At 48.6% G+C, this 19,642-nt stretch overlaps 1 protein-coding gene across 3 annotated transcripts in view; it reads right to left on the bottom strand.

Moving 5' to 3' along the window:
• DTNA (dystrobrevin alpha) overlaps positions 1-4,011 on the bottom strand; it is a 354,562-nt gene extending 350,551 nt beyond the window's left edge. For 2 of the 3 annotated variants that reach the window (XM_077270433.1, XM_077270447.1), the window contains exon 1: positions 3,715-3,959. The gene's annotated coding sequence lies outside the window, so the exon portion shown is untranslated. Of the gene's footprint in view, positions 1-3,714 lie in introns of all 3 variants that reach the window. The other variant, XM_077270435.1, reaches the window with a different exon arrangement.
• Positions 4,012-19,642: the final 15,631 nt, after the last annotated feature.

Below are 19,642 nucleotides of genomic sequence, written 5' to 3'. Positions count from 1 at the left end.
CGGTGGCCCGACCCGGTCCGTGGCCCTGCTAAGGGGCGCCCAATCAAAGGATGTAGTTTGTCAAGTGTTCGTGACGCCACCTGTGGTACTCGGTCAGGGTGACCGACGCTGCTAGGAATCCGCTGGGGTGATGTTACGGCAGCTAGATGGTATACCTTCCCACAGGTGAAGTGTGTCCCCAGGGCTTCCCAGTAAGGTAGATGATGATGGTGTAGGTCGCAGTAAATAACGAGGACACAGGGTTGCAGTCTCTTTACCTCTTTACTGTAGACTTCAGCATCCACAATCCAGAGCACTGCTAACAGGGCTGGCTGAGACCGGCCGGTCTGAAGCCAAATCCAGAGTTCCCTTTCAGGGGGAAATCAGCACCACGGGATAGTCCTCACAACTGTCGTGTATGTTTCTGATATTCTCTCTCTCCGTCCCCCAGATGGTATGGATAGGACGCACCCATATGACGGGGTAGGCCTGGGGCTATTTTATAGGGATCCTAGAGACGCCCCTCTCCCACAATTTGCCTCCGTTGTCTTCATTAGGTTAAAGGTTGGGCAGCCAACTTGGAATTAACTGTCCTGCCGTAGTTTGAAGTAATGCGTAGAGCCTATTACTCCCTCAGTGTTCCGGCCACCGGCTACGCGCCTCAGAAGGATGTTGCCGATCTTAAGGCAGAACTCCTCCCGGTATTATCTCCTTGTGCTGTGATCTTGTTTCTCACTTCTCCACAATATACTCCGCTTCTTGTCCTTTCTTAGGATGCTGCCGCAATGAGGTGCAGGCGCAGCTCCGTAACGTTCTATCTCTCGCTCAGTCTCTGCCAGGATCCCACCCCCTGACAGGGACCTCTGTCTGCAGCTCAGATGTTCCTCCTTCTCCCCCTGGGTCTCACCCAGTAGCGTTCTCCCCTAACTTCCTATCCAACCCCCAGTTTTACCCGAGTGTGAGGAGTGGCCTAATACATAGAACCCTTTGCTCCCCCTGGTGGTTGGAGTGTGAAGTGTAGTGTGTGACTGTGATACCTTGTCAGGTGAACTCCTTTAGTGCCATCAGACGTACCATCACCCCCCCCCCCCCCCCCCCCCCCCCGGTGGAAGAGCGACAGAATGTGTGTGTGTGTGTGTGTGTGTGTGTGTGTGTGTGTGTGTGTGTGTGTGTGTGTGTGTGTGTGTGTGTGTGTGTGTGTGTGTGTGTGTCCGGGATTGGCATCTGCACCGTCGCAGCTACAGCCATAAAATTTTGCAGTCACACGTCTGGACCCCGAGAGCGTCACAGGCTATGTTGTGAGGCGAAATTTTAACCCCGCGCATTCGAATTCACCAAACAATTTTGCCCCTATCTACGTATTGGGAAAAAAGTGAAAGGAAAAGTGTTGGAGGCAAATTGGTGGGGCCCCGACATGGGATACTCACCACACACGGGGATATGAACACACACACAAAATGCACCACACACTACCACTTGCTTGAACACATACACCACCCTCAGCACACATTTCACCACACATACACCAACCTCGCCACATAAAAGTCGAAACACAAAAGTCACCGCTCAAAACTCGCCACGCGCAAAACACGCCACATGCAAAACTAGGCTCACGCAAAACTCGCCAGATGTGCAAAACTCACCTCATGGAAAACTCGCCACACGCAAAACTTGGAGGAGATGACTTACAGGTATATACTATATACAGAAGAGATGACATACAGGTATATACAATATACAGGAGATGACACATAGGTATATACTATATACAGGAGGAGATGACATACAGCAAGTATATACTACTGTATTTTCTGGTGTATAAGACGACCCCCAACTTTTCCATATAAAATATGGAGTTTGGGATATACTCGCCGTACAAGACGGGGGTCATCTTATACGCCCAGTCATCTTATACGGCGTGAGCGGTGCGGATGGTTCCCAGGGTCTGGAGGAGAGGAGATTCTCTCCTTCAGGCCCTGGGATCCATATTCATGTAAAAAAAGAATAAAAAATATGGGATATACTTACCCTCCGACGGCCCGCGGCTCTCAGCAGTGTAAGTGTAAATATAGGGACCATGTACACACACAGCACGTACCTACATAAATACAATGCAATAACCATACAAGTACCACGTAACTACCTACATATAATGGATATCCAGCATGTATATTCACACGCAACATATTATATATACAGACAGACCATATATACACACAACTGTGTACAGCATGTATGTGTATATATATATATATATATATATATATATATATATATATATATATATATATATACACACACACACGCACAGCATGTACCTATATACACACAGGTGCTATATGTAGCATATACACACATATATATGACCATGTATCCAGCATGTACATATATATATATGTGTATGTATATATGGTATCCATTAGTCACCCCCACACAGTGCTCCTGTGCAGTGGCCCCACGCCTGACACACTGGCCAGGCACAGAGCAGGAACACAGGGGAAAGAGGCTGGAACACTGGGCAGGCACATAGGGCAGGCAGGCACACGGGGCAGGCAGGCAGGCACACGGGGCAGGCAGGCACACGGGGCAAGCAGGCAGGCACACGGGGCAGGCAGGCACACAGGGCAGGCAGGCACACGGGGCAGGCAGGCACACAGGGCAGGCAGGCACACAGGGCAGGCAGGCAGGCACACGGGGCAGGCAGGCAGGCACACGGGGCAGGCAGGCAGGCACACGGGGCAGGCAGGCAGGCACACGGGGCAGGCAGGCAGGCACACGGGGCAGGCAGGCAGGCACACGGGGCAGGCAGGCAGGCACACGGGGCAGGCAGGCAGGCACACGGGGCAGGCAGGCAGGCACACGGGGCAGGCAGGCACGCACACGGGGCAGGCAGGCACGCACACAGGGCAGGCAGGCACACAGGGCAGGCAGGCAGGCACACAGGGCAGGCAGGCAGGCACACAGGGCAGGCAGGCAGGCACACAGGGCAGGCAGGCAGGCACACAGGGCAGGCAGGCAGGCACACAGGGCAGGCAGGCAGGCACACAGGGCAGGCAGGCACACAGGGCAGGCAGGCAGGCACACAGGGCAGGCAGGCACACAGGGCAGGCAGGCAGGCACACAGGGCAGGCAGGCACATAGGGCAGGCAGGCAGGCACACAGGGCAATCAGGCAGGCACACAGGGCGGGCGGGCAGGCAGACACACAGGGCAGGCAGGCACACAGGGCAGGCAGGCACACAGGGCAGGCAGGCAGGCACACAGGGCAGGCAGGCACATAGGGCAGGCAGGCAGGCACACAGGGCAATCAGGCAGGCACACAGGGCGGGCGGGCAGGCAGACACACAGGGCAGGCAGGCAGGCACACAGGGCAGGCAGCTCCGGGCTGAGTGGAGCAATGTCTATATACGGTCTGGAAGGCTGTCATGCAGGAGTTGAACACTAGGTCTGCGGGGCACGGGGAGGGTTGGGAGCAGGGATCACCTCCAGATTCCTGTCCTCATATTCTCCCCACTGACCCCATTCTGGCTGCATTATGTACCTCGGAGCAGCACCCGCACAGCACAGCAGCCGGGGGCGGGTTACCCTCCGCAGTGATAATGCAATCCATGAGCGGCCATTCGCACACACCGGAGATGCTGCGGACGCTGCCGCCTCCCTGCCCCCGCCTGCTCTGCGCCGTGCACCTGTGCGATCCCGTGCAGGAAGGTCACCGTGTATGCGCCGCGCTCCTTACCGCTCAGGGTCGCCGCAGACACCGCTCCCGGGACATGCTGTGCACTTCTGCCTACACTCGGGCTTCACGGCTCCTAATCCAACAGTCCGTGCTCTGGAGCAGCCGGCGCCGCCAGTGCTGCCGCTCTTCTCTGATTACTTTGCCTATTGCATCGCCCTCCCCGCTGCGGTCTCTGCGTCTCCCAGCCCGGCTGCCAGAGTACGTCATGCTATGTGCAGCCTCACCTTGTATTCACCAACGCGTCTTACGCACAGTGCGCTGCGTCTGCAGGCGGCTCTGCCTTCTCCTCACCGCCCAATGGGGAGTGCGGGATACTGGGCTGAGAGCATCTCTGTGGTGTCAGGTCCGCCGCTCAGGACTCCGGCTCCGCTGCCTCCACCCGCTCTCCGGAGCCGGGCACGGCGGGCCTGGTGCTGATGGCCGCTCCATAACAATGACTGTATTCAGTGGCTAACTACAAAGTTATGGGCCCCGGTGCGAACTTCCAAATGCCCCCCCGCCGCCATAAAATTCAATGTAACCCCCATAGAATACAATGCAGCCCCCCTCATAGTATAATGCAGCCCCTCCATACAGGGGCAGTGAGAAAGACACAAGCAAATGGTGACGAGGGGGCAAGGAAGACAGGCACAAGGGGACACATGGGGGCTAGGAGGCAGGGGAGAAGGTTACAAGGGGACTAGTGGGCAAGGGAGACTGACACAAGGGGACAATGGAGACTGACACAAGGGGCACACGGGGACAAGTGGGCAAGGGAGACTGACACAAAGGGCACACGGGGACTAGTGGACAAGGGAGACTGGCACACGGGGACACAGGGACTAGTGGGCAAGGGAGACTGACACACGGGGAATAGTGGGCAAGGGAGACTGACACACGGGGAATAGTGGGCAAGGGAGACTGACACACGGGGAATAGTGGGCAAGGGAGACTGATACAAGGGGACTAGTGGGCAATGGAGACTGACACAAGGGGACACATGGGGACAAGGGACAAGCACAAGGGGACAAGGGAGACAGACACACGGGGAATAGTGGGCAAGGGAGACTGACACACGGGGAATAGTGGGCAAAGGAGACTGACACAAGCACAAGGGGACAAAGGAGACTGACACAAGCACAAAGGGACATAGGAGACAGGCACATGGGGACACACAGGGACTAATGGGCAAGGGAGACTGGCACATGGGGACACAAGCATAAGGGAGACAGGCTCAAGGGGACACACGGCCCCCAGACCTGCCAGAGCCGCTTGCAGCTGCGACCGTGGTAGTTACGCCGCTGCCTCACACACACACATACTACAGATATCACACACACACACTACAGATATCACACACACACATCATACTACAGATATCACACACACACATCATACTACAGATATCTCACACACACACTACAGATATCACACACACACACACACACTACAGATATCACACACACACTACAGATATCACACACACACATCATATTACAGATATCACACACATACTAGTTATCACACACACACTACAGATATCACACACACACACACACACACACACACACACACACACATCATACTACAGATATCACACACACACTACAGATATCACACACACACATCATACTACAGATATCACACACACACACACATCATACTACAGATATCACACACACACATCAGTTATCACACACACACTACAGATATCACACACACACACATACTACAGATATCACACACACTACAGATATCACACACACACCATACTACAGATATCACACACACACACACACACACACACACACACACACACCATACTACAGATATCACACACACATCAGTTATCACACACACACACTACAGATATCACACACACACATACTACAGATATCACACACACTACAGATATCACACACACACATCATATTACAGATATCACACACATACTAGTTATCACACACACACTACAGATATCACACACAGACAGACATACTACAGATATCACACACACACACTACAGATATCACACACACACAGTACAGATATCACACACACACACATCATACTACAGATATCACACACACACTACAGATATCACACACACACATCATATTACAGATATCACACACATACTAGTTATCACACACACTACAGATATCACACACACAGACATACTACAGATATCACACACACACTACAGATATCACACACACACATCATACTACAGATATCACACACACACATAATACAGTTATCACACACACTACAGATATCACACACACACACACACCAGAGATACCAGCTCATATACACAACTCATAATCTCCTCTCTGGTACAGGGGTGGCTGATGTAAACCGGCTGCAGCTCCTCAGCTTCTCCTGACTAAAGCGGCTCTGTCCCGCACCTCCCCCCTGCTCTCGCCTTCTGTCCCGGGGTTATTTTGGCTTTCTCTTAAATACGATCTCATTCAGACGTACATGAGATGTATGAGGGGGGAAAAATACAGACTGAGAAGCTGTCTCATCGTGATGACTGGAGCTGCTTCCTGTCTCTCACGTGCCCCGGCTGCCCCCTTCCCCTAGATACGCCTCGGACTTTTGCCATGCAGGAGGAATCTCCTGCACTGCAACATGGTGTTGGGTGCCAGCACAGCCCACACAGTGGTCTATCCAGCACAGCCCGCACAGTGGTCTATCCAGCACAGCCCGCACAGTGGTCTATCCAGCACAGCCCGCACAGTGGTCTATCCAGCACAGCCCGCACAGTGGTCTATCCAGCACAGCCCGCCCAGTGGTCTATCCAGCACAGCCCGCACAGTGGTCTATCCAGCACAGCCCGCACAGTGGTCTATCCAGCACAGCCCGCACAGTGGTCTATCCAGCACAGCCCGCACAGTGGTCTATCCAGCACAGCCCGCACAGTGGTCTATCCAGCACAGCCCGCACAGTGGTCTATCCAGCACAGCCCGCATCTCTCGCCCCCCCCCCCCCCCCCAAGAATGCCCCCACAGTCCAGTAAAAAAAAAAAAAAAACACTCTCCTTACCTTTCCTCTTGCCAGCGTTGCTTCCTGCTCCGGTCTCAGGCTCGGCTGCATAGAATGAGAAAAAACAGTTTTGGCACTCAGAATAGCTCTCTTTTCCAAAATAAGATTTTTTATTGAAGGAATATGTTCCAGAAATTTCATAACGTTTCGGTCTTTTTAATGACCTTCATCAGACTGGAAAGCACAAACAGAATGAAAAAATGAATATTTGAACATATACACATCCATCAATTGTACATTACATGAAAATATAAATTCATAACATTTTCTTTGAAAAATGGCCGACTTACTCCTCAGGGAGCGACATAATAGAAAATAAAAGAATCCAAAACATAGATAACAACAGTACACTATTGTGCCAATATAATGGTAACGATCAATAGGTGGCTAACTGCAAGGAGGTCCCATATAGGACCAATGTCTTTCTGGTAGTCTCTCAGCAGTGGGTTCCAAGGCAATCTGGTCACAAAATAACTATGACTGATCATGCTCAAAGTCTCTATAGAAAATAAAGAAGTCTCCTGGTATGCACAAAATGAACAAAAAAACAAAATAAAAGCAGAAACCAAGGAAGGAAAAAAAGCAAAAAAACGGGAAAACAAGAAACCAAAGGATAAATGCCAAATTAGTAAGTTATAGAAAGTGGCTGGTTATCTTACCAGAGACTTGTAAGGCTCGGCTGCAGTCTGCCCGGGATACAGCAGATGCGCGATGATATGACGTCATCGCGCACCCGCAGTGTCAGAGGCAGAGCGGGGAATGATGGGAGAGGGAGCGTCTGCAGACGCTCTCTCCTCCGTCATTGCATTCAACTGTACCGGCGTCATAGACGCCGGTATAGTTGAATGCGACGGCAGGGGGGGTGAGTCGGCGGCGGCGGGGGGAGGCGGATCGAGCGGCCCATGACTGGCACCGGCTCTTCTGGCATTTGCCAGAAGTGCCCGATGGCCAGTCCGGCCCTGCTCTGACCTGCCTGCCCCCTGACCTGCCGGGCCCGGTCGCAATGGCGACCGCTGCAACCGCGGTAGTTACGCCCCTGTCCATACTGTACAATGGCCACACATAGTGCTCCATACTGTACAATGGCCACACATAGTGCTCTATACTGTACAATGGCCACACATGATGCTCCATACTGTACAATGGCCACACATGATATTGCCTACAGTATAATGGCCACACATAGTTACTCCTACACACGCGGCTGAGCTCCGTACACATTGCACATGCGGCTCCCCTCTGTACACCTCGTACACACCCGGCTCCGCTCCGTACACCTTGCACACACGGCTCCGCTCCGTATACCTCGTACACACATGGCTCCGCTCCGTACACCTCGTACACACACGGCTACGCTGCGTACACCTCGTACACACATGGCTACGCTCCGTACACCTCGTACACACACGGCTACGCTCCGTACACCTTGCACACATGGCTCCGCTCTGTACACCTCATACACACGCGGCTCCGGTCCGTACACATCGTACACACCCGGCTCCGCTCCATATACCTCATACACACACGGCTCCACTCCGTACACCTCATACACACCTAGCTCCGCTCTGTACACCTCGTACACACCCGGCTCCGCTCCGTACACCTCGTACACACCCGGCTCCGCTCCATATACCTCGTACACACCCGGCTCTGCTCCATATACCTCATACAGACCCGGCTCCGCTCCGTACACCTCGTACACACACAGCTCCGCTCCGTACACCTCGTACACACCTGGCTCCACACCATACACCTCATACACACATGGCTCCGCTCCATACACCGCATACACACCCAGCTCCGCTCCATACACCGCATACACACCCAGCTCCGCTCCGTACACCTCATACACACCCAGCTCCGCTCCGTACACTTTGTACACACCCGGCTCCGCTCCGTACACCTCATACACACCCAGCTCCGCCTTGTACACCTCATACAAACACACGGGGCCGCACCATACACCTCATACACCCACGGCTCCGCTCCATACACCGCATACACACCCAGCTCCGCTCCGTACACCTCATACACACCCAGCTCCGCTCCGTACACCTCGTACACACCCAGCTCCGCTCCGTACACCTCATACACACCCAGCTCCGCCTTGTACACCTCATACACACACAGCTCTGCTTCGTACACCTCATACACACACGGCTCCGCTCCGTACACCTCGTACACACCCAGCTCCGCTCCGTACACCTCATACACACCCAGCTCCGCTCCGTACACCTCGTACACACCCAGCTCTGCCTTGTACACCTCATACACACACGGCTCCGCTCCATACACCTCATACACACACGGCTCCGCTCCGTACACCTCGTACACACACGGCTCCGCTCCGTACACCTCGTACACACCCAGCTCCGCTCCGTACACCTCATACACACCCAGCTCCGCTCCGTACACCTCGTACACACCCAGCTCCGCCTTGTACACCTCATACACACACGGCTCCGCTCCATACACTTCATACACACACGGCTCCGCTCTGTACACCTCATACACACACTGCTCTGCTACATCCACACAAACCCCTCCTGACCTCACACAAAAGCTTACCCTCCTCCAGCACGATGACAACCAGCACTGCACTACTGTCCTGCACTACACGGAAGCCCTTGATCATGTGACTCTGACTCCTCCCCTCCTGTGACCTCATCACAGGTCCTGTGCGCACAGAGCAGCTGCAGCCATAGTTGTGGTGTGCGGCTCTCTGCGATGGAGGGGCTCTGCTGCGGGACAAGTGCAGTCCCACCCGTGATCGCGCATGCACTGAGAGAGTGCACGCGCACCAGGGCATGTAAAGAAGATTTATTTAAAGGGCCGGCAGCCCATTTTGTAGCTCAGAGTTCTTAGGGGCCCGCCCAGTCTGCTGGACTGGGCGGGCCCCTAAGCACTGCGGGCCCCGTCGCAATTGCGACCCCTGCGACCGCGGTAGTTACGCCCCTGACTGTATATTGGGTAAGCAGAGCCCAGAAATCACGTAGGCTTCATGTGTTCACACGTAGCGTTTTTGGGTCGATAGCACACACACCGATTTGTGCCTTTTCATCTTTGTGGCTGTTTTTTCAGTTCTTTCAGTGTTTTCCTGCAGTTTTTCCAAGTAGGATTTAATAGTCTTAGCAGTAAAAGAAAAATCCAAAGAATAGAACGGAAGCCAAAGTCATGGGTACAAATTACAAGCAACTTTATTAAATAATTATTTTAAAAAACATCCCTCCTTCTTATATCCATAATGGAGACAACACATGCAAATAAACTGCCAAGTACAGGCTAGGTGTCACAAACCATTTATATGTTCAATGATACTAAAGTGCATTGGGGTAAAGTGACCATTCATAGGGATAATAAAATATTTGCTATTGAAAACATATATAATTAACAGTTTAGGGTTTTAACACCCAAAATCCAATATATGGGGCTGATCCTAAGGTGGAAACAAAAAGTGCTATGTGCTATATTTTTGCAAAGTGCATAATAATCTATGTCCACCACTAGATGAGTCCCAGAGCAAATAAAGAGTCACATAGACAAGTCCTATGTACTGGCCACAAAACAAATAAAGATCAATCAGAATATGCTAGTGCATTAACGGCTCACAAATAAGCCATGCCCCGTATTGTATGCATAGATTCATCAGAGAAATGGAGGTAATACATAACCTGCACATGCAGTCCTGAGCCCCAACGCGCGTTTCACGTTAGCTTCATCCGGGGGAGCTGTATGCTTAAGTGTCATTTTTGGAGCTATTTATAGTCCTATCCTTCATAGGTGGCAGCGGCGTGGTAATGGCGCTCACATCGCTGAACCGGGCTCCGGCGCATGCGCAGGTCGGCGTCCCACGACACTGTTCCACTTCCCCGTCCGACGCGTCAGGACGGGGGGCGGAGTCAGCGATTAGCAGTAAAAGAAATGGCCCCAAACCGGATACATGTAAATAGCCATAAACTTCCCTTTTCATACAGATGCATCAAAACCGCAACATGTGAACAAGCTGTAAGGAGTCGCACAGACGAGCTCATATTCAACCACTGCACTGTCCGCACACTGAGCCGGTAAGCTGGGTGGTCACTACTACGTTGCTGCCACTTTTGCGGTCTCCATCTGGGGCTTTCATATGGACCCCGGAAAAATAGGATTCAGATCGGACCCTGACGGAGCCGTTGAGAATAAAGAGACAAACTGAGTTCAAAATCTGCAACTTTGGACTCCATTTGCAGAAGCATTCCTACGCTTTACTGCAACTGGAGCTAAGATTGAGTTTTGCGTCCCCATCCCTACTTAAAGGGGTTGTCCACTACTAGGACAACCCCTTCTCAAACTAAATGTTCAGCTCTGATAAAATAATAAAGCCTATACTCACCTCCCTTGCCGGCGCTGTTCGAGGTGGTGTCGGCACTTGTGGGGGCTTGGACCTGGCGAAAGCAGACGCCGAAACGCGAGTCGGGGCAGGGCGGATCCAGGGGACGTCTTCTACTTTAGTAACAGGTAAATCATTATGCGGTTTTAGTTGGGACTTATTACAAATTTCTAAGCACACACGCGTGTTCACCTTTGTCTATGCAATGGCAGCTTGGCCATTAGACAAATAAAGTGCTAGTGCAAATTTATCTATCTACCCATATATATGAATATACCTGTTACATTTCTATTAGGGCTGTGGTATTAATATAATATACAGTACAGACCAAAAATTTGGACACACCTCATTTTAAAGATTTTTCTGTATTTTCATGACTATGAAAATTGTACATTCACACTGAAGGCATCAAAACTATGAATTAACCCCTTCATGACCTTGGGATTTTCAGTTTTTCCGTGTTCGTTTTTCGCTCCCCTCCTTCCCAGAGCCATAACTTTTGTATTTTTTCATCAATATGGCCATGTGAGGGCTTATTTTTTGCGGGACGAGTTGTACTTTTGAATGACATTATTGGTTTTAGCATGTCATGTACTAGAAAACGGGAAAAAAATTCCAAGTGCGGTGAAATTGCAAAAAAAGTACAATCCCACACTTGTTTTTTGTTTGGCTTTTTTGCTAGGTTCACTAAATGCTAAAACTGACCTGATATTATGATTCTCCAGGTCATTACGAGTTCGTAGACAGCAAACATGACTAAGTTACATTTTATCTAAGTGGTGAAAAAAAAATCCAATCTTTGCTAAAAAAAAAAATTGCACCATTTTCCGATACCCGTAGCGTCTCCATTTTTCGTGATCTGGGGTTGGTTGAGGGCTAATTTTTTGCATTGCAAGCTGATGTTTTTATTGATACCACTTTTGTGCAGATACGTTCTTTTCATCGCCCGTTATTGCATTTTAATGCAATGTCGCGGCGACCAAAAAAACGTAACTCTGGCGTTTCGAATTTTTTTCTCGCTACGCCATTTAGCGATCAGGTTAATGCTTTTTTTTATTGATAGATCGGGCGATTCTGAACTCGGCGATACCAAATATGTGTAGGTTTGATTTTTTTTTATTGTTTTATTTTGAATGGGGCGAAAAGGAGGTGATTTAAACTTTTATATTTTTTTTTATTTTTTCACATTTTTTTTTTACTTTTTTTTAACTTTTGCCATGCTACAATAGCCTCCATGGGAGGCTAGAAGCTGGCACAACTCGATCGGCTCTGCTACATAGCAGCGATCATCAGATTGCTGCTATGCAGCAGAAATGCATGTGTGCTATGTGCGCCAACCACAGGATGGCGTTCACAGCTAGCAGGGATCAGTAACCATAGAGGTCTCAAAGACCTCTATGGTTACAATGCAGAAGCATCGCTGACCCCCGATCATGTGACGGAGGTCGGCGATGCGCGCATTTCCGGCCGCGCAGCCGGAAGCGGTAGTTAAATGCTGCTGTCTGCGTTTGACAGCGGCAAATGCGGGTGAATGCGGGTGAATCGCGATTTCACACGCCGCTATTGCGGGCACATGTCAGCTGTTCAAAACAGCTGACATGTCCCGGCTTTGATGCGGGCTCACCGCCAGAGCCCTGCATCAAAGCGGGGGGTTCTGACCTCGGACGTACTATCCCGTCCGAGGTCAGAAAGAGGTTAACACATGTGGAATTATATACTTAACAAAAAAGTGTGAAACAACTGAAATTATGTCTTATATTCTAGGTTCTTCAAAGTAGCCACCTTTTGCTTTGATGACTGCTTTGCACACTCTTGGCATTCTCTTCATGAGCCTCAAGAGGTAGTCACCGGAAATGGTCTTCCAACAATCTTGAAAGAGTTCCCAGAGATGTTTAGCTCTTGTTGGCCCTTTTGCCTTCACTCTGCTGTACAGCTCACCCCAAACTATCTCGATTGGGTTCAGGTCTGGTGACTGTGGAGGCCAGGTCATCTGGCGCAGCACCCCATCACTCTCCTCCTTGGTCAAATAGCCCTTACACAGCCTGGAGGTGTGTTTGGGGTCATTGTCCTGTTGAAAAATAAATGATGGTCCAACTAAACGCAAACCGGATGGAATAGCATGCCGCTGCAAGATGCTGTGGTAGCCATGCTGGTTTAATATGCCTTCAATTTTGAATAAATACCTAACAGTGTCACCAGCAAAGCACCCCCACACCATCACACCTCCTCCTCCATGCTTCACGGTGGGAACCAGGCATGTAGAGTCCATCCGTTCACCTTTTCTGCGTCGCACAAAGACATGGTGGTTGGAACCAAAAATCTCAGATTTTGACTCATCAGACCAAAGCGCAGATTTCCACTGGTCTAATGTCCATTCCTTGTGTTCTTTAGCCCAAACAAGTCTCTTCTGCTTGTTGCCTGTCCTTAGCAGTGGTTTCCTAGCAGCTATTTTACCATGAAGGCCTGCTGCACAAAGTCTCCTCTTAACAGTTGTTGTAGAGATGTGTCTGCTGCTAGAACTCTGTGTGGCATTGACCTGGTCTCTAATCTGAGCTGCTGTTAACCTGTGATTTCTGAGGCTGGTGACTCGGATAAACTTATCCTCAGAAGCAGAGGTGACTCTTGGTCTTCCTTTCCTGGGGCGGTCCTCATGTGAGCCAGTTTCTTTGTAGCGCTTGATGGTTTTTGCAACTGCACTTGGGGACACTTTCAAAGTTTTCCCAATTTTTCGGACTGACTGACCTTCATTTCTTAGTCATGATGGCCACTTGTTTTTCTTTACTTAGCTGCTTTTTTCTTACCATAATACAAATTCTAACAGTCTATTCAGTAGGACTATGAGCTGTGTATCCACCAGACTTCTGCACAACACAACTGATGGTCCCAACCCCATTTATAAGGCAAGAAATCCCACTTATTAAACCTGACAGGGCACACCTGTGCAGTGAAAACCATTCCCGGTGACTACATCTTGAAGCTCATGAAGAGAATGCCAAGAGTGTGCAAAGCAGTCATCAAAGCAACAGGTGGCTACTTTGAAGAACCTAGACTCTAAGACATATTTTCAGTTGTTTTACACTTTTTTGTTAAGTATATAATTCCACATGTGTTAATTCATAGTTTTGATGCCTTCAGTGTGAATGTACAATTTTCATAGTCATGAAAATACAGAAAAATCTTTAAATGAGAAGGTGTGTCCAAACTTTTGGTCTGTACTAAATATTAATAATTATTTGGCTATATGAATTTGCCAGTTGATCAAATACTTCATACAACTATGCATTACCACATAATTTTGCAATTTTGTAACTAACTTTGCCGTTCCCTGGCATAGTGCCCTTTCTTTGGTATTTTGTTCCCCCTCTACCCCATGTTGTTGTATATTCTTAATAAATATTATTATTTAATGAACTATTGGACACTATTTCGTTTTTTTTTTTTCATTTTTTCCTGCACCTGGGGCAAAGATTTAGTTTTGCTTCCACATCCCTACTTAAAGGGGTTGTCTACTACTAGGACAACCCCTTCTCAAAATAAAGGTTCAGCCCTGATAAAATAATAAAGGCTATACTCACCTCCCATGCCAGCGCTGTTCGAGGTGGTGTCGGCACTTGCGGGGGCTTGGACCTAGGGCTGTGCATCACACCGTATCACAGCCTCGGGACCGTGCGTGCCAACACAGATGCCAGCACAGGAGGTGAGTATAGGCTTTATTATTTTATCATTATCAGGGTTGAACATTTAGATTAGGAAGGGGTTGTCCTGGTATTAGACAACCCCTTTAAGGCCTAGACCAGATGAAGCAGCAATGTCCCAGTCCTAGTGTGGGCACAACATGATTTGTTTTGACTGTTAAATAGTTGATTTTTGCAGGAGAGCAACTGTTTCAACCCACGAGCCATAAACTTCCTGCAATGTCTTTTCATTGCAGATTCCCGGCACCAATATTGTTGGCTGCTGGCTGTTTAATTTCCCCTTACTCTGTAAGGTTGCGCACGCCAGTGCCAGCATCAGAGCGTTCTTTGTGGGCAGAGTTAGTTCACTCTGTCTCTTATGTAATGAATGTGCACCACTCCAGTGTTCTACGTGATTTATATGCACCAGCCCCAGTGTCTCCTATGTGATGTATGTGCACCAGCCCCAGCATCTTCTACAACCCCTGGCAAAAATTATGGAATCACCGGCCTTGAAGGATGTTCATTCAGTTGTTTAATTTTGTAGAAAAAAAGCAGATCACAGACATGGCACAAAACTAAAGTCATTTCAAATGGCAACTTTCTGGCTTTAAGAAACACTAAAAGAAATCAAGAACAAAAAATGTGGTAGTCAGTAGTGGTTACTTTTATTAACCAAGCAAAGGGGAAAAATTATGGAATCACTCAATTCTGAGGGAAAAATTATGGAATTATGAAAAACAAACAAAAAAAAACACTCCAAAACATCACTAGTATTTTGTTGCACCACCTCTGGCTTTTATAACAGCTTGCAGTCTCTGAGGCATGGACTTAATGAGTGTCAAACAGTACTCTTAACCAATCTGGCTCCAACTTTCTCTGATTGCTGTTGCCAGATCAGCTTTGCAGGTTGGAGCCTTGTCATGGACCATTTTCTTCAACTTCCACCAAAGATTTTCAATTGGATTGAGATCTGGATTATTTGCAGGCCATGACATTGACCTTATGTGTCTTTTTTCAAGGAATGTTTTCACAGTTTTTGCTCTGGCAGGATGCATTATCATCTTGAAAAATGATTTCATCATCCCGAAACATCCTATCAATTCATGGGATAAGAAAAGTGTCCAAAATATCAACATAAACTTGTGCATTTATTGAAGATGTAATGATATCCATCTCCCCAGTGCCTTTACCTGACATGCAGCCCCATATCATCAATGACTGTGGAAATTTGCATGTTCTCTTCAGTCACCTTCATAAATCTCATTGTAACGTCATCAAACAAAAGTTCCAGCATCATCACCTTCCACAATGCAGATTCACGATTCATCACTGAATATGACTTTCATCCAGTCATCCACAGTCCACAATTGCTTTTCCTTAGCCCATTGTAACCTTGTTTTTTTCTGTTTAGGTGTTAATGATGACTTTCGTTTAGCTTTTCTGCATGTAAATCCCATTTCCTTTAGGTGGTTTCTTACAGTTCAGTCACAGACATTGACTCCAGTTTCCACCCATTCGTTCCTCATTTGTTTTGTTGTGCATTTCCTGTTTTGGAGACATATTGCTTTAAGTTTCCAGTCTGACGCTTTGGTGCCTTTCTTGGTCTACCAGTATGTTTGCCTTTTACATCCTTCCCATGTTGTTTGTATTTGGTCCAGACTTTAGACACAGCTGACTGTGAACAACCAACATCTTTTGCAACATTGCGTGATGATTTACCCTTTTTTAAGAGTTTGATAATCCTCTCCTTTGTTTCAATTGACATCTCTCGTGTTGGAGCCATGATTCATGTCAGTCCACTTGGTGCAACAGCTCTCCAAGGTGTGATCACTCCTTTTAGATGCAGACTAACGAGCAGATCTAATTTGATTCAGGTGTTATTTTTGGGTATGAAAATTTACAGGGTGATTCCATAATTTTTTCCTCAGAATTGAGTGATTCCATAACTTTTCCTCTGTGCTTGGTTAAAAATAGTAACCATTACTGACTACCACAGCCAGAAAGTTGCCATTTGAAATGACTTTAGTTTTGTGCCATGTCTGTGGTCTGCTTTCTTTCTACAAAATTAAAGGGAACCTATCACCCCGTTTTTTTCGGTATGAGATAAAAATACTGTTAAATATGGCCTGAGCTGTGCATTACAATAGTGTAGTTTGTGGACCCCGATTCCCCACCTATGCTGCCGAAATACGTTACCAAAGTAGTCATTTTCGCCTGTCAATCAGGCTGGTCAGGTCGGATGGGCGTGGCTTCTTCCCCCAGATATTGCGTAGTTTTCCGTTGGTGGCGTAGTGGTGTGCGCATGTCCAACTTCCCCAATCCTGCACGGGGGGGTGAAAATAGCAGCGATGTCCGTTATTCCATTGGTGGTCGGTGGGCGCGGCCATCTTCCTTTGGCCGCGCGTGCGCAGAAGCGGCGCTCTGCTGGCCGCGGCTTCAGGAAAATGGCCGCCGCGATCTCCATCTGCGCACGCGCGGCATCCCGCGGCCATTTTCCTGAAGCCGCGGCCAGCAGAGCGCCGCTTCTGCGCACGCGCGGCCAAAGGAAGATGGCCGCACCCACCGACCACCAATGGAATAACGGACATCGCTGCTATTTTCACCCCCCCGTGCAGGATTGGGGACCTTGGACATGCGCACACCACTACGCCACCAACGGAAAACTACGCAATATCTGGGGGAAGAAGCCACGCCCATCCGACCTGACCAGCCTGATTGACAGGCGAAAATGACTACTTTGGTAACGTATTTCGGCAGCATAGGTGGAGAATCGGGGTCCACAAACTACACTATTGTAATGCACAGCTCAGGCCATATTTAACAGTATTTTTATCTCATACCGAAAAAAACGGGGTGATAGGTTCCCTTTAAACAACTGAATGAACATCCTCGAAGGCCGATGATTCCATAATTTTTGCCAGGGGTTGTATATGATGTATATGCACTAGCCGCAGTGTCTACTATGTAATGTATTTGTACCAGCTCCAGTGTCTCCTATGTAATGTATATGCACCTGCCCCAGTGTCTCCTATGTAATGTATATGCACCAGCTCCAGTGTCTCCTATGTAATGTATATGCACCTGCCCCAGTGTCTCCTATGTAATGTATGTGCACCTGCCCCAGTGTCTCCTCTGTAATGTATATGCACCTGCCCCAGTGTCTCCTATGTAATGTATATGCACCTGCCGCAGTGTCTCCTATGTAATGTATATGCACCTGCCCCAGTGTCTCCTATGTAATGTATGTGCACCTGCCCCAGTGTCTCCTATGTGATGTATGTGCACCAGCCCCAGTGTCTACTATATGATGTATATGCACCAGCCACAGTGTCTACTATGTAATGTATATGCACCAGCTCCAGTGTCTCTTATGTAATGTATATGCACCTGCCCCAGTGTATCCTATGTAATGTATGTGCACCTGCCCCAGTGTCTCCTATGTAATGTATATGCACCTGCCCAAGTGTCTCCTATGTAATGTATATCCACCTGCCCCAGTGTCTCCTATGTAATGTATATGCACCTGCCCCAGTGTCTCCTATGTAATGTATGTGCACCTGCCCCAGTGTCTCCTATGTGATGTATGTGCACCAGCCCCAGCGTCTACTATATGATGTATATGCACCAGCCACAGTGTCTACTATGTAATGTATTTGTACCAGCTCCAGTGTCTCCTATGTAATGTATATGCACCTGCCCCAGTGTCTCCTATGTGATGTATGTGCACCAGCCTCAGCATCTACTATATGATGTATATGCACCAGCCGCAGTGTCTACTATGTAATGTATTTGTACCTGCTCCAGTGTCTCCTATGTAATGTATATGCACCTGCCCCAGTGTCTCCTATGTAATGTATATGCACCAGCCCCACTGTCTCCTATGTAATGTGTATGCACCTGCCCCAGTGTCTCCTATGTAATGTATATGCACCTGCCCCAGTGTCTCCTATGTAATGTATGTGCACCAGCTCCAGTGTCTCCTATGTAATGTATATGCACCTGCCCCAGTGTCTCCTATGTGATGTATGTGCATCAGCCCCAGCATCTACTATATTATGTATATGCACCAGCCGTAGTGTAAATACTATGTAATGCTGTATATGTGACACTGAATCACTATTCATGGACAAGCTGTGAGTTAGTTAAGAAGTCAGGGGTCAGATACCAAGAGAGCTAATCAGAAACAGAGTGGTAAGTCAAAGTCTGGGGTCACAATTCCAAGAACATAGCAGATCAAGGCAAAGCGGCTAGGCAAATGGATGGTCAATGGCAAGGTCCAAGTTCGTTCAACAAAAATCAGAAAACAGGAACTTAGAGCACAGAGCAAACGCACATTACTTGAGGTAAGCTACAACTAGCAAAGTCTGATAAAGCTAGCCAGTTAAATAGCCCTGACTCAGATTGGGAGATTGGGCTGTCACTCATAATACTGATAGCTCAGGATACATTGGCAGAAACTGGAAGAGGCGGGGATGAAGGAGACAAACTCCTTTAACAGGGACCTATGGAAGACATTAGGGATTTGAAGGGATGGAGGAAGCTTCAACCTAAAAGCCACTGGATTGAACTCTTCCAGAATCTCATAGGAAGTGGGACCAATGAACTTCAGACCTATCTTCGCCGATAGTACATTAAGTTTAATATTTTTAGATGGCATCAAAACCTTACATACTATAAAGACAAGATTCGCTGAACATTTTCTATCAGCCTTCTGTTTTTTATGAATCTGAGCAACCCCAATATTCTTCTGAACCTCCCTCCAAACACCCCCAAGCTTCTGTATGGCGACCTCCACCCCAGGACATTCAAAACTTATCCTTTAAAGTTTATCAAAATGGGGATGAGAACCATA

This window comes from Ranitomeya variabilis, chromosome 6, assembly GCF_051348905.1.
Source record: "Ranitomeya variabilis isolate aRanVar5 chromosome 6, aRanVar5.hap1, whole genome shotgun sequence".
NCBI lineage: Eukaryota > Metazoa > Chordata > Amphibia > Anura > Dendrobatidae > Ranitomeya > Ranitomeya variabilis.
The sequence above is the reverse complement of the archived record's forward strand: the minus strand, read 5'-3'. Positions and strand labels throughout refer to the sequence as shown.